This window comes from Oncorhynchus mykiss, chromosome 2, assembly GCF_013265735.2.
Source record: "Oncorhynchus mykiss isolate Arlee chromosome 2, USDA_OmykA_1.1, whole genome shotgun sequence".
NCBI lineage: Eukaryota > Metazoa > Chordata > Actinopteri > Salmoniformes > Salmonidae > Oncorhynchus > Oncorhynchus mykiss.
The window spans coordinates 87,142,760-87,158,311 of record NC_048566.1 but is presented as its reverse complement, the minus strand read 5'-3'; the positions used below and the strand labels follow the sequence as shown (position 1 = coordinate 87,158,311).

The window sequence follows — 15,552 nt, the reverse complement described above, 5'->3', positions numbered from 1 at the left end:
GAATACATGGGTGATTTTTCAAGTGTCACATAGACAACTACAGTGAAATGCCTTTCCCTAACCCCAACAATGCAGTAATCAAGAACTATGTAATACTAAAATTAACAAGGTAGTACAAAAACACACAAGATATACAAAAAAGAAGAACACGATAGAATAAATTAGCATACTATATACAGGGTCAGTTCCAGTACCATATTTACAATGTGCAGGGATACTGGATCGATGTTCAGCTAGCAAAGAGTTCATACTTGTGTCACTGGTCATTGAGTTCTCTGCTTCCGATTGAGTTTTCCCTCCTAATGAAGAGGAATGTCTGTCTGTACATTTCAATGAAGCGCTTTAGTTTTGCCTTGATGTCTCTATTTTCTGAAAGCTTTTTAACCAGAAGATGGTAATAGCACTTAGGAATTGTTTAAACAACATGTTTGTATGAGAAAATGAGAGGAGTGAAGTAATCAAGGAAATCTACAGTGCCTTCAGAAAGTATTCATACCCCTTGACTTATTCCACATTTTGTTGTCTTACAGCCTGAATTCAAAATGTATTAAATATATTTATCTCAACCATCTACACACAATACCCCATAATGACAGTGAAAACATATTTTTAGAAATGTTTGCAACTTTATTGAAAATTAAATCAAATGTACATAAGTCTTTACACCCCTAAGCACCTTTGGCGATTATAGGCAGTTAGGAAAGCAAAGGCTAGCTTTTTCAAACAGAAATTTGCATCCTGTAGCACAAACTCCAAAAAGTTTTTGGGACACTGTAAAGTCCATAGAGAATAAGAGCACCTCCTCCCAGCTGCCCACTGCACTGAGGCTAGGAAACACTGTCACCACTGACAAATCTACTATAATCGAGAATTTCAATACGCATTTTTCTACGGCTGGCCATGGTTTCCACCTGGCTACCCCTACCCCGGTCAACAGCCCTGTACCCCCCTCAGCAACTTTCCCAAGCCTCCCCCACCCAAATCCAGATAGCTGATGTTCTGAAAGAGCTGCAAAATCTGGACCCCTACAAATCAGCCGGGCTAGACAATCTGGACCCTCTCTTTCTAAAATTATCTGCCAAAATTGTTGTAACCCCTATTACTAGCCTGTTCAATCTTTTTTGTATGGTCTGAGATCCACAAAGATTGGAAAGTTGCCACGATCTCCCCCTCTTCAAGGGGGGAGACACTCTAGACCCAAACTGTTACAGACCTATATCTATCCTACCCTACCTTAGCAAGGTCTTTGAAAGCTAAGTTAGCAAACAGATCACCAACCATTTTGAATCCCACCGTGCCTTCTCTGCTATGCAATCTGGTTTCCGAGCTGGTCATGGGTGCACCTCAGCCACGCTCAAGGTCCTAAACAATATCATAACCACCATCAATAAAAGACAATACTGTGCAGCCGTATTCATCAATCTTGCCAAGGCTTTCGACTCTTGTCAATCACCGCATTCTTATCGGCAGACTCAACAGCCTTTGTTTCTCAAATGATTGCCTCGCTTGGTTCACCAACTACTACTCAGATAGAGTTCAGTGTGTCAAATCAGAGGGCCTGTTGGCCAGACCTCTGGAAGTCTCTATGGGGGTGCCACAGGGTTAAATTCTCAGGCTGAATCTTTTCTCTGTTTACATAAATGATGTTGCTCTTGCTGCTGGTGATTCTCTGATCCACCTCTACGCAGATGACACCATTCTGTATACTTCTGGCCCTTCTTTGGACACTGTGTTAACAAACCTCCAGACGAGATTCAATGCCATACAACTCTCCTTCTGTGGCCTCCAACTGCTCTTGAATGTAAGTAAAACTAAATGCGTGCTCTTCAACCGATCGCTGCCTGCACCTGCCTGCCTGTCTAGTATCACTACTCTGGATGGTTCTGACTTATATGTGGACAACTACAAATACCTAGGTGTCTGGTTAGACTGTAAACTCTCCTTCCAGACTCATATTAAGCATCTCCAATCCAAAATTAAATCTAGAAATAGCTTCCTATTTCGCAACAAACATACCCTCGTAAAACTGACTATCCTACAAATCCTTGACTTCGGTGATGTCATTTACAAATTAGCCTCCAACACTCTACTCAGCAAATTGGATGCAGTCTATCACAATGCCATCCGTTTTGTCACCTAAGCCTCCTTCACATACTACCCACCACTGCGACCTGTATGCTCTCATTGGCTGGCCCTTGCTTCATATTCGTTGCCTAACCCACTTGCTCCAGGTCATCTATAAGCCTTTGCTAGGTAAAGCCCCGCCCTATCTCAGCTCACTGGTCACCATAGCAGCACCTACCCGTAGCACGCGCTCCAGCAGGTATATTTCACTGGTCACCCCCAAAGCCAACTCCTCCTTTGGCCGCCCATCTGTAAATTACCCACCCAACTACCTCATCCACATATTGTTATTATTATTTTTTGCTCCTTTGCACCCCAGTATCTCTACTTGCAGATTAATCTTCTGCACATCTATCACTCCAGTGTTAATTGCTAAATTGTAATTATTTTGCCTCTATGGCCTATTTATTACCTTACCTCCCAACTCTTCATTTGCACACACTGTATATAGACTTTTTCTATTGTGTTATTGACTCTACGTTTGTTTATTCCATGTGTAACTCTGTTGTTTGTGTCGCACTGCTTTGTTTTATCTTGTCCAGGTCGCAGTTGTAAATGAGAATTTGTTCTCAACTGGCCTACCTGGTTAAATTAAGGTGAAATAAAAAATAGCTTTGAGTCGTCTTGGGTATGTCTGTCAGTTTTGTAGTCTGGAATGGGGATTTTCTTCCTTGCAGATTTGATCGTGCTCTGTTAGATTGGGAGTAGTTGTGAACAGCAATCTTCAAGTTTTTACACAGATTTTCAATGGTATTAAAATTTGTGCTTTGGCTGGGCCGCTCAAGGACTTTCATGTTCTTGTTCTGAAGCCATTCCAGTGCTGCTTTGGCTGTATGCTTGGGGTCATTGTCCTTTTGGACCAACATGCTTCAGGGTAGGGATCGTTTTAGATGGGTGATGAGCTGTGCCTGGTTTTCTCTAAACATAGTGCTTTGCATTCAGGCGAAATAGTTATATTTTTGTCTCATCAGACCACATAATCTTTTGCCTAATGCTTCAAGTCTTTCATGTGCCTTTTTTTTTAAAGTGCTGTAGAGACTGTTGTCCTTCGGGCATGTTCTCCCATCTCAGCCAATGTACTCTGTAGTTCTGTCAGTGTGGTCATTGGGTTCTTGGGTCACCTCCTTCACCATCAATCAATCAATTAAATATATTTATGAAGCCCTTTTTACATCAGCCGATGTCACAAAGTGCTATACAGAAACCCAGCCTAAAACCCCAAACAGCAAGCAATGCAGATGTAGAACCATGGTGGCTAAGAAAAACTCCCTCGAAAGGCAGGAACGTAGGAAGAAACCTAGAGAGGAACCAGACTCTCAGGGGTGGCCAACATGTTCAAAAGTTCATAGATGATCAGCTGGGTCAAATAATAATAATCACAGTGGTTGTAGGGGGTGCAACATGTCAGCACCTCAGGAGTAAATGTCAGTTGGCTTTTCATAGCCGAACTTTCAGAGTTCAGGACAGCAGTTGCGGTAGAGAGAGAGTCAAAAACAGCAGGTCCGGGACAAGGTAGCACCTCCGGTGAACAGGTCAGGGTTCCATAGCCGCAGGCCGAACAGTTGAAGCTGGAGCAGCAGCATGACCAGGTGGACTGGGGAAAGCAAGGAGTCATCAGGCAAGGTAGTCCTGAGGCATGGTCCAAGGCTGAGTATAGCCCACGGAGGTCTCCCCCACGTCACGAACCCAAGGAGGACGCCAACCCGGACAGAAAGATCACGTCAGTGACTCGACCCACTCAAGTGTTCACCTTCACACCTCTGGGCCAGAATACACTCAATCATAGGACCTACTGAAGAGATGCGTCTCCAAGGTCCTTCTTTCCCGGTTGCTCAGTTTGGTCAGACTCTAGGCAGAGTCTGGGTACTTCCATATTTTTTTCAATTTCCCAATGATGGAGACCACTGTGCTCTTGGAAACTTTCAACATTCAAGAAAGTGTTTTATACCCTTCCCCACATACACTACATGACCAAAAGTATGTGGACACCTGCTCGTCAAACATTTAATTCCAAAATCATGGGCATTCTATTCTGGGAAGGCTTTCCACTAGATGTTGGAACATTGCTGTGGGTACTTGCTTACATTCAGCCACAACAGCATTAGTGAGGTCGGGCAGTGATGTTGGGCGATTAGGCTTGGCTCTCAGTCGCCGTTCCAATTCATCCCAAAGGTGTTCGAGGGGGTTGAAGTCAGGGCTCTGTGCAGGCCAGGTAAGTTCTTCCACACTGATCTTGACAAACCATTTCTGTATGGACCTCACTTTGTGCACTGGGGGAATTGTCATGCTGAAATAGGAAGCTCTCCAAGCTGTTGCCACGTCGTTAGAAGCACAGAATCATTGAGAATGTCATTGTATGCTGTAGCATTAAAATTTCTCTTCACTGGATTTAAGTGGCCTAGCCCGAATCAGCCCCGACCATTATTCCTCCTCCACCAAACTTTACAGTTGGCACTATGCATTCGGGCAGGTAGCGTTCTCCTGGCATCCGCCAAACCCAGATATGTCTGTTGGACTGCCAGATGGTGAAGCGTGATTTATCACTCCAGAGAACACATTTCCACTGCTCAAGAGTCCCAAAGGGGCGAGCTTTACACCACTCCAGCCAACGCTTGGCATTGTGCATGGTAATCTTAGGCTTGTGTGCAGCTGCTTGGCCATGGAAAACCATTTCATGAAGCTCCCGACGAACAAAATCAAATCAAATTGTATTTGTCACATACACATGGTTAGCAGATGTTAATGCGAGTGTAGAGAAATGCTTGTGCTTCTAGTTCCGACAATGCAGTAATAACCAACAAGTAATCTAGCTAACAATTCCAAAACTACTACCTTATACACACAAGTGTAAGGGGATAAAGAATATGTACATAAAGATATATGAATGAGTGATGGTACAGAGCGGCATAGGCAAGATAAAGTAGATGGTATTGAGTGCAGTATATACATATGAGATGAGTATGTAAACAAAGTGGCATAGTTAAAGTGGCTAGTGATACATGTATTACATAAAGATGCAGTAGATGATATAGAGTACAGAATAGACATATACATATGAGATGAATAATGTAGGGTATGTAAACATTATATTAGGTAGCATTGTTTAAACTGGCTAGTGATATATTTTACATCAATTCCCATTATTAAAGTGGCTGGAGTTGAGTCAGTGTGTTGGCAGCAGCCACTCAATGTTAGTGGTGGCTGTTTAACAGTCTGATGGCCTTGAGATAGAAGCTGTTTTTCAGTCTCTCGGTCCCAGCTTTGATGCACCTGTACTGACCTCGCCTTCTGGATGATAGCGGGGTGAACAGGCAGTGGCTCGGGTGGTTGTTGTCCTTGATGATCTTTATGGCCTTCCTGTGACATCGGGTGGTGTAGGTGTCCTGGAGGGCAGGTAGTTTGCCCCCGGTGATGCGTTGTGCAGACCTCACTACCCTCTGGAGAGCCTTACGGTTGTGGGCGGAGCAGTTGCCGTACCAGGCAGTGATACAGCCCGACAGGATGCTCTCGATTGTGCATCTGTAGAAGTTTGTGAGTGCTTTTGGTGACAAGCCAAATTTCTTCAGCCTCCTGAGGTTGAAGAGGCGCTGCTGCGCCTTCTTCACGATGCTGTCTGTTCTTGTGCTGACGTTGCTTCCAGAGGCAGTTTGGAACTTGGTAGTGATTGTTGCAACCGAGGACAGACGTTTTTTACGTTTTATTATTTTTTATTTTATTTCACCTTTATTTAACCAGGTAGGCCAGTTGAGAACAAATTCTCATTTACAGCTGTGACCTGGCCAAGATAAAGCAAAGCAGTGTGACACTAACAACAACACAGAGTTACACATGGGATAAACAAACGCACAGTCAATAACACAATAGAAAAATATATGTACAGTTTGTGCAAATGTAGTAAGGTTAGGGAGGTAGGTAAGGCAATAAATAGGCCATAGTGGCAAAATAATTACAAAATAATTACAATAATTATAATTAATTGTATAATTAATTATAATTATTTAGCATTAACACTGGAGTGATACATGTGCAGATGATGATGTGCAAGTAGAGATAATGGAGTGCAAAATAGCAACAAAAATAAATAACAATATGGGGATGAGGTAGTTGGGTGTGCTATTTACAGATGGGCTGTGTACAGGTACAGTGATCTGTAAGCTGCTCTGACAGCTGATGCTTAAAGTTAGTGAGGGAGATATAAGTCTCCAGCTTCAGGGATTTTTGCAATTCGTTCCAGTCATTGGCAGCAGAGAACCGGAAGGAAAGGCGGCCAAAGCAGATGTTGGCTTTGGGGATGACCAGTGAAATATACCTGCTTCGGGTGGATGTTGCTATGGAGACCAGTGAGCTAAGACGGGGCTTTACCTAGCAAAGGCTTAAAGATGACCTGGAGCAAGTGGGTTTGGCGACGAATATGTACGGAGTGCCAGCCAACGAAAGCATACCGGTCGCAGTGTTGGGTAGTATATGGGGCTTTGGTGACAAAACGGATGGCACTATGATAGACTACATCCAATTTGTTGAGTGTTGGAAGCTATTTTGTAAATGGCATCGCCAAAGTCCAGGATCGGTAGGATAGTCAGTTTTATGAGGGTATGTTAGGCAGCATGAGTGAAGGATGTTTTGTTGCGAAATAGGATTCCAGATAAAAAAATTTATTGGAGATGCTTAATGTGAGTCTGGAAGGAGAGTTTACAGTCTAACCAGACAACTAGGTATTTGTAGTTATCCACATATTCTAAGTCAGAACCGTCCAGAGTAGTGATGCTCGGCAGGCGGGCAGGTGCGGGCAGCACCTTTTATCAGCATTTAAGAGAAGTTGGAGGCCATGGAAGGAGTGTTGTATGGCATTGAAGCTCGTTTGGAGGTTTGTTAACACAGTGTCCGAGGAAGGGACGGATGTATACAGAATGGTGTCGTCTGCTTAGAGGTGAATCAGGCAAGAGTGATATCATTGATGTATACATAGAAAAGAGTAGGCCAGAGAATTGAACCCTGTGGCACCCCCATAGAGACTGTTTGTTTGCACAGTGTCCAAAGGAGGGCCGGATGCATACAGAATGGTGTTGTCTGCGTAGAGGTGAATCAGAGAATCACCAGCGGCAAGAGCGATATCATTGATGTATACATAGAAAGGAGTAGGCCAGAGAATTGAGCCCTGTGGCACCCCCATAGAGACTTCCAGAGGTCTGGACAACAGGCCCTCCGATTTGACACACTGAACTCTATCTGAGTAGTAGTTGGTGCACCAGGCGAGGCAGTCATTTGAGAAACCAAAGGTGTTGAGTCTGCCGATAAGAATGCAGTGATTGACACAGTTGAATGCCTTGGCCAAGTCGATGAATACGGCTGCACAGTATTGTCTTTTATTGATGGCGGTTATGATATCGTTTAGGGCCTTGAGCGTGGCTGAGGTGCACCCATGACCAGCTCTGAAACCAGATTGCATAGTGGAGAAGGTACGGTGGGATTTGAAATGGTCGGTGATCTGTTTGTTAACTTGGCTTTCAAAGACTTTAGGATGGATATAGGTCTGTAACAGTTTTAGTCTCGAGTGTTTCCCCCTTTTAAAGAGGGGGATGACCGCGGCAGCTTTCCAATCTTTAGGGATCTCAGACAAGAGAGGTTGAAAAGGCTAGTAATAGGGGTTGCAACAATTTCAGCTGATAATTTTAGAGATGGTCCATATTGTCTTGCCCAGCTGATTTGACGGGATCCAGATTTTGCAGCTCTTTCAGAACATCAGCTATCTGGATTTGGGTGAAAGAGAAGCAGGGGGGGGCTTGGGCAAGTTGCTGCGGTGGGTGCAGAGCTTTTGGTCGGGTAGGGGTAGCCAGGTGGAAAGCATGGCCAGCCATAGAAAAATGCTTATTGAAATTCTCAATTATAGTAGATTTGTCAGTGGTGACAGTGTTTCCTAGCCTCAGTGCAGTGGGCAGCTGGGAGGAGGTGCTCTTATTCTCCATAGACTTTACAGTGTCCAAAAAACTTTTTGGAGTTTGTGCTACAGGATGCAAATTTCTGTTTGAAAAAGCTAGCCTTAGCTTTCCTAACTGACTGTGTATATTGGTTCCTGACTTCCCTGAAAAGTTGCATATCGCGGGGGCTATTTGATGCTCATGTCCGGCACAGGATGATTTTGTGCTGGTCAAGGGTAGTCAAGTATGGAGTGAACTAAGGGCTATATCTGTTCTTAGTTCTACACTACGCACTTCAGCACTCGTCGGTCCAAGGTATTGTGTGTCAGGAAAGGGGATAGATACTGAATGCATTCAACTGAAATGTGTCTTGCGCATTTAACCAAACCCCCTCTGAATCAGAGAGGTGAGGGGCTGCCTTAAACAACGTCATCAGGGAGCAGTTGTTGTTTGGGGTTAACTGCCTTGCTCAAGGAGAGAATGGCAGATTTTTACACCTTGCTGGATCTGGGATCCGAACCAACAACCTTTCGGTTACTGGTCCAACGCTCTTAACCGCTAGGCTAGCTGTAGATGGGTGAGGAGAAATTTATTTTTTCATCCTTTTGGAGTTGTGGAATAAGTCAAGCGGTATGAATATTTTCTGAAGGTACTGTACACATTCTTCAAGGTAAGAGTTTTGTTTTGAAAGAAGCATGAATGCGTGAAATAACTACATCAAAAAGAGAAACACTTGTATGACATGATGGAGTCTTTGATCAAATTTACCACAGACTTTTGTCACCCAAGTGCTAACCCAATCAATGCAATTGTTCCCTGCTTTCAACCTATTCTTTTAAGCTGGGTAAAAACACTTAAGGGGGATGTAACACACTCCTCTGTTCTGATCCACTTAGCCTGAAAGGATCAAACAGATATCAGAGGGCTTTTAGATACCTCTCCTTTAATTTAGCATTTTAGTAGGGAGAAATCAAAGCCTTGTTTACTTTATTGATTGTTCTTTCAACCATTCAAAGCTAAAGCAAATCCCCTTTTCTGTCTCTCTTGTCCAGCTGTACATGCTAAGAGTATAGTGGCCATTCTTCACCTGTTGCTGTCTTAACACTTCAGAGTACCAATCAGACTTCCTGACCACGTGTCCATCCAAGTAGTGCTGGTTCAGGTACTGTACATCTTATTTGGCTTGAAATGTAGTACACATTGATGATATTTGAAATAGCCTAAGTATCTGAAGTCGTATGCATATTAGTTACATGTGAAAATAACTTTGCTATACATTCTTATAAATGTGATGAATAATAATGAAATACTACCACTCTTTAGATACAATTATATGCCCCTTTAATGCTAGGCAGATTCTCCTGTTTCATTTGTCATTTTGTCTTGTCTTTTTTCTCAGAAAAGGGAGGGAATTCTTCAGTCCCGCCAGATCCAGGAGGAAATCACAGGCAATACAGGGAATGTCAGCTCTCAGCTCGGCTCTCAGCTCGCCTCTTTTCTCATTGATAGAACTCGCACCCCTCACTCAATCTGTTATGTCAGAGATAGAGAGAGGTTTACCTTAGTACACCTTAGTAGTACCTTAGTACGCCACATGATATCATTGCCTCTCCCAAAAACACAATGCCATCTTATTTCCAATATTTAGTACTTATACATTTTTCTCTCTCAAATGCAATCCCTCCTGCAGCCTTTATGAAAGGCTATTTTCTGAAATAACTGCATTCTATTATAGGTGTTCAAGCACAATTGTTTCGCCAGCATCAGTGAACACAGTAGACCATTGTATGGACAGGGATGTGTGGTTCCTTGCCAGTGTAGCACAGCCCCAGCTGAGGTTGGAGCGGTCCAGCAGGCCCAGAGCAGCTGGGGAGATAAGTGGGCGCGCAGTGCGCTCATATTATAGTCATGGTCACAGGGTTGTTATCATACGACCTGGACTGCTGCCCAGCCCTGCCACTGTCATTAGAGATTACACCATGAAGAGAAGGAGCGCTGTGCCTGTGTGTGTGTGTGTCCAAGCCATCCCTTGTTAGCCTCCTTTGTCTGATAGCTGTTGGGATGTTGCAGCAGCCCCTTGACCCAACATGCCTGGCTCCTCTGACAATACCACAATGGAGACATCCATTTTGTTAAATGTTCACCTAAGTTAACATATTATATACACCACCAACATTCCTGTTTATCTGGTTGACATAAACGTATCAATAGGACTTGTAGAATAGAAGTATGCTGTTATATAAATGTAATTCAGTTCTTTGTCAGCTGTCCTTGCAGACCAAATGTAGGTTTCGAACTTGTTTTCTTATCGTTTCCCTCAGGGCTTTATCTGGGAGACATGGTAGGTGCTCACTGTTTATTCTCTACTGATACATTTTCATGAGTCACCGTGAACAATGGACATTTTTGGTCTTCAAGGCACAGTTTTCAGTACTTGCCATTGACTACCGTGACATTTTTTGCATTGTTTCTTTGAGTAATGGTATGACTGTTCTCTCCGTCCATTAAGAGCGAGATGCTTTCGAAGCCCTGTTTGACCATGCTCCAGACAAGCTCAATGTGGTGAAACAGGTAATGTGTGTTATTTGTTAATACTGTAGCAGTGTTTTATTGTACTGTTGCTATTGTTTTGGCTCTACTCCAGCACATGATACAATGACTGAGGTTAAAGCCTATTCGGTCAGCTTTGATTGTAGGGTTTTTTCATCCATATCTGATGAACAGTTATGATATTACAGCACATTTTGTACATAGTCCCCCCATTTTAGGGAACCAAAAGTATTTGGACAAATTCACTTACAGTTTTGTGTGTATTAAAGTAGTCAAAAGTGTTGTATTTGGTCCCATATTCTAAACTTGTGACTACAAACTTGTTTTAATGCATTTTCAGTTTGTTTTGATTGAGTTTTAGATTTTTTAGTGTCCAAAATAAATTAATGGTAAAAAACTCAAATGACACAATACATAATTTACCATTAATTTCTATTGGGCACAAAATAATCTGAAACACAACCAAAACAAACTGCAAATGCATCCAACAAGTTTGTAGAGTCACACATTAAGAATATAGGAACAAATACAAAACATTTGAATAATTTACATTTCCAATGCAGCTGTTATTTTCTCTCAATATCAAATCATTTCTGGGTAACATTTAAGTTCCTTAATGTGATTGTTTTCAATTAAAATAGTTAAAAAAATATATAAAAATAGCTTCTTAGCAAAGAGCAGTTTCTCAAGCAATAATTTTGCTTGGACTGTCTGGGGAGGGGAAATTGAAAATGTTCTGTTGTAGGCAGAGATGTTTGGAACTCTCTTATTGGTCTATTAACTCATTTACTGCATGGTGATGTCCCAATGGAAGACCAAATCTTCATCCCAACAAAACAGGCTGAAATGTCTGTCTTTTCAAATAGCTCTTACACTAAATGGGCATTATCATAATTGTAAAAATGTCACAGTATTATTCCAACCTAGTCTGGAAATGTATATACAACAAATAAAATCACATGTGTGACTGCACTGGGCCTTTAATACACATACAACTGAATTTGTCCAAATGCTTTTGGTTCCCAATAATTGGGGGACTATGTACAAAAAGTGCTCTAATTTCCCAATTGAAAATACCCTCAATTTAAAGCTGACAGTCTGCACTTTTCAAGAGTTATTATCCTTCAAAATGATTTGCTGATTTTAGTATTTATCATATAGATTATTCCTTACTGCCCGACAGACAATGTGCAACCCAAAGCCTCTTGACAGCTATTCTTAGCAGGCTTTCTAAAGGGACGCCCTGTCAAACCTGAGCCTGGGTCCTCTCCTGCAGGCTGTGCTGTGCCAAGCAGAGTGGGCACCCACCCGCAGGCAGCATCTGTAATCTGCTCCTGCACAGGAAATCAATAAGTGGCCAAGAGATTAGCACTAATGCAGAGAGAGGGAGGGGAGCAGGGACAAGGGGTCCTTTCAGGGACAGGCGCTATAAAGGAGTGCCCTCTACGCGCCTGAAGGAATCCTCCAATGGTTGATCTTGCTTGATTTCTACACCGCCCTCTCTCTCTTCTGCTCTCCCACTCACTCTCTCTCTAGCTCTGTCTCAAGATCTCTCTCTCTTGCTCTCACTCTCCCAAGCTTTGGCTACTAATTATCCTCCATATTTCCTAAATCTCCTTCAACCCCTAGCTGATCTCTTCTAAGAAATACCAGGCGCTGCACTGACACTCAGTACCACACTTTTACATGAACCAACTCAACCAAACAACAACCACATTCTGACTGAAACACCTCCCCCTTCCTCTAATATTTTAGCTGGTGCAGAGTGAGTGTTTTTTTCAGCTGAAAAGGGGTTATGGGTTTATTGAGCTGATATTTCCACACCGAGGAACATGTGGCTGGGGAACTGTGATGACTTGAATTGTATGCATTGTGTGTTTGTTGGAGAGCTGTTTCCTCATACTGTAGCCTACCTTTGCGGGGCTCTTCTGTTGTGTAATGTTGCTTTCATTGTGTTTCTGTCATGCAGGTGTGCAACGTGTCCTTCTCCTTTGAGCAAGATGAAGTCTGGAGAGACCCAGACCCAGGCCTGAAGGTAGGTGTTCTCTTTTAGGATGCCATTATATAGTTGCTATGGACAATAACTATGTTTTGTTTTTAAATAAAATAATTCCGATGCTGAACTGTCTCTAAATAAATGATTTGTTTATGAGAATTCTGTCAGGCACTAAGCCCTAACAGCAGTATTCTCACATACAACCAAGTCTGGAAGAAGTTTCTCTTTATGCTCTTTCACTCTACCAATCCATTCAGTGAATCTCAAATGCCACACTATGTTGAAGTAGAAGCCCCACACACCAAGCCCCTTTGTAAATGGGTTTTCTTTTGGGGTTCTGTGTGTGTAATTAATGTGTTTTGTAATTTGTCCTTGGAATTATGTAGTGTGTGTCTATGACTACATGTTGAAACACAAATTCATTTTCAGTGTTCATTGGCAATACGATTTGTCGTTTCTGATTCGGAATGCTTTTCTCAGGGTCAAAACACTTCCTTTATTCCATATCCTCCTTGATTTCTATTCAAAAAAATGTTTTTAGTGACTGCTGTCTGTATGTGTTTATTCATATGTTCTTATTTCCCAGATATTGCGAACTGTGACCTCAAGTCCACGCTGATGGTCCTGTATAATCTCTTCACCAGATACAGAAATGTGGACTGAATATGTGGTGTTGTTGGCACTCATTTTACTGGTAAATATTCAATTGCAATTTTCACAATTGCATGCTTCAAGGGAAGCCTTTTAATTATGCCAAGAGCACTACGAACCAATCCAGGACATTAAGCATTTATATTATGAAACAACAATTTAGCAATAGATTGTACCAAATATTGTATGTGCCATAATAATAACTATAAATTGTATGTGCCATGTTTTACTTGTCTGCAACTACACTAAATATACATTACCAGTCAAAAGTCAGGACACATCTACTCATTTCAGGGTTTTTCTTTATTTGTACTGTTTTCAACATTGTAGAACAATAGTGAAGACATCAAAACTATGAAATAACACATATGGAATCATGCAGTAAACAAAAAAGTGTTAAACAAATCAAAATATATTTGAGATTCTTCAAAGTAGCCACCCTTTCCCTTGATGACAGCTTTGCGCGCTCTTAGCATTCTCTCAACCAGCTTCATGTGGTAGTCACCTGGAATGCAGGTGTGCCTTGTTAAAAGTTAATTTGTGGAATTTATTTTCTTAATGCATTTGAGTCAGTCAGTTGTGTTGTGACAAGGTAGGGGTGGTATACAGAAGATAGCCCTATTTGGTAAAAGACCAAGTCCATATTATGGCAAGAACAGCTCAAATAAGCAAAGAGAAACGACAGTCCATCATTACTATAAGACAGATCAGTCAATCTGGAAAATGTCAAGAACTTTTAAAGTTTCTTCAAGAGCAGTTGCAAAAACCATCAAGCGCTATGATGAAACTGGCTCTAAGGAAAGGAAGACCCAGAATTACTTCTGCTCTCAGGGGATAAGTTCATTAGAGTTAACTGCACCTCAGATTGCAGCCCAAATAAATGCTTCACAGAGTTCAAGTAACAGACACATCTCAACATCAGCTGTTCAGAGGAGACTGTGTGAATCAGGCCTTCATGGTCAAGTTGCTGCAAAGAAACCACTACTAAAGGATGCCAATAAGAAGAAGAGACTCGCTTGGGCCAAGAAACATGAGCAAAGGATATTAGGTGGAAATCTGTCCTTTGGTCTGATGAGTCCAAATTTGCGATTTTTGGTTCCAACTGCCGTGTCTTTGTGAGGTGCAGAGTAAATGAAAGGATGATCTCTACATGTGTGGTTCTCACCGTGAAGCATGGAGGAGGGGTTATGGTGTGGGGGTGCTTTGCTGGTGACACTGGCGTGATTTATTTTGAATTCAAGGCACATTTAACCAGCATGGCTACCACAGCATTCTGCAGCGATACGCCATCACATCTGGTTTGTGCTTAGTGGGACTACCTCCAGACTGTGTAAGGGCAATTTAACTAAGAAGGAGAGTGATGGAGTGCTGCTAACCAGGCATCCAAAATCACCTGACCTCAACCCAATTCAGATGGTTTGGGATGAGGAAGGACCACAGAGCCAAGGAAAAGCAGCCAACAAGTGCTCAGCATATGTGGGAACTCCTTGAAGATTGTTGGAAAAGCATTCCAGGTGAAGCTGGTTGAGAGAATGCTAAGAGTGTGCAAAGCTGTCATCAAGGCAAAGGGTGGCTACTTTGAAGAATCTAAAACTTTTGGGGGGTTACTACATGATTCCATAGATGTTCTTTCATAGTTTGGATGTCTTCACTATTATTCTATCATGTAGAAAAGAGTAAAAATAAAGAAAAACCATTGATTGAGTGGATGTGTCAACTTTTGACTGGTACTGTATATATTTTGTTCATAAAAGTAATTGTATGATTGTTTTTTTATTGGTATTTTTATTGATGATAATTGCTCTTTTAGTCTTTAAAATGGTTAAGGGCGCTGTGGTTAAGGGCGCTGTACTGCAGTGCCAGCTGTGCCATCAGAGACTCTGGGTCCGCGCCCAGGCTCTGTCGTAACCGGCCGCGACCGGGAGGTCCGTGGGGCAACTCACAATTGGCCTAGCGTCGTCCAGGTTAGGGAGGGCTTGGCCTGTAGGGATGTCCTTGTCTCATCGCGCACCAGCGACTCCTGTAGCGGGCTGGGCGCAGTGCGCGCTAACCAAGGTTGCCAGGTGCACAGTGTTTCCTCCGACACATTGGTGCGGCTGGCTTCCGGGTTGGATGCGCGCTGTGTTAAGAAGCAGTGCGGCTTGGTTGGGTTGTGTATCGGAGGACGCATGACTTTCAACCTTCGTCTCTCCCGTTGTAGCGATGAGACAAGATAGTAGCTACTAAAAACAATTGGATACCACGAAATTGGGGAGAAAAAGGGGTAAAATTAAAGAGAAAAAAACAAAACAAAAACTGTTATCTTTCAAAAGGTTG

General features: G+C 42.5%; 1 long non-coding RNA gene across 2 annotated transcripts; it reads left to right on the top strand.

Annotated features, from left to right (window-relative positions):
* The first annotated feature begins 8,204 nt into the window (after positions 1–8,204).
* LOC110498811 lies at positions 8,205–13,589 on the top strand. Of its 2 annotated transcripts, XR_002469870.2 has the most exons (5): positions 8,205–9,201; positions 9,439–10,380; positions 10,549–10,610; positions 12,559–12,624; positions 13,172–13,589. It is a non-coding gene; the product is annotated as an uncharacterized LOC110498811 (long non-coding RNA). The 2 variants fall into 2 exon arrangements; XR_005038633.1 differs by lacking the exons at positions 8,205–9,201; positions 9,439–10,380; positions 10,549–10,610 and adding an exon at positions 12,115–12,354.
* The last annotated feature ends 1,963 nt before the right edge of the window (positions 13,590–15,552 follow it).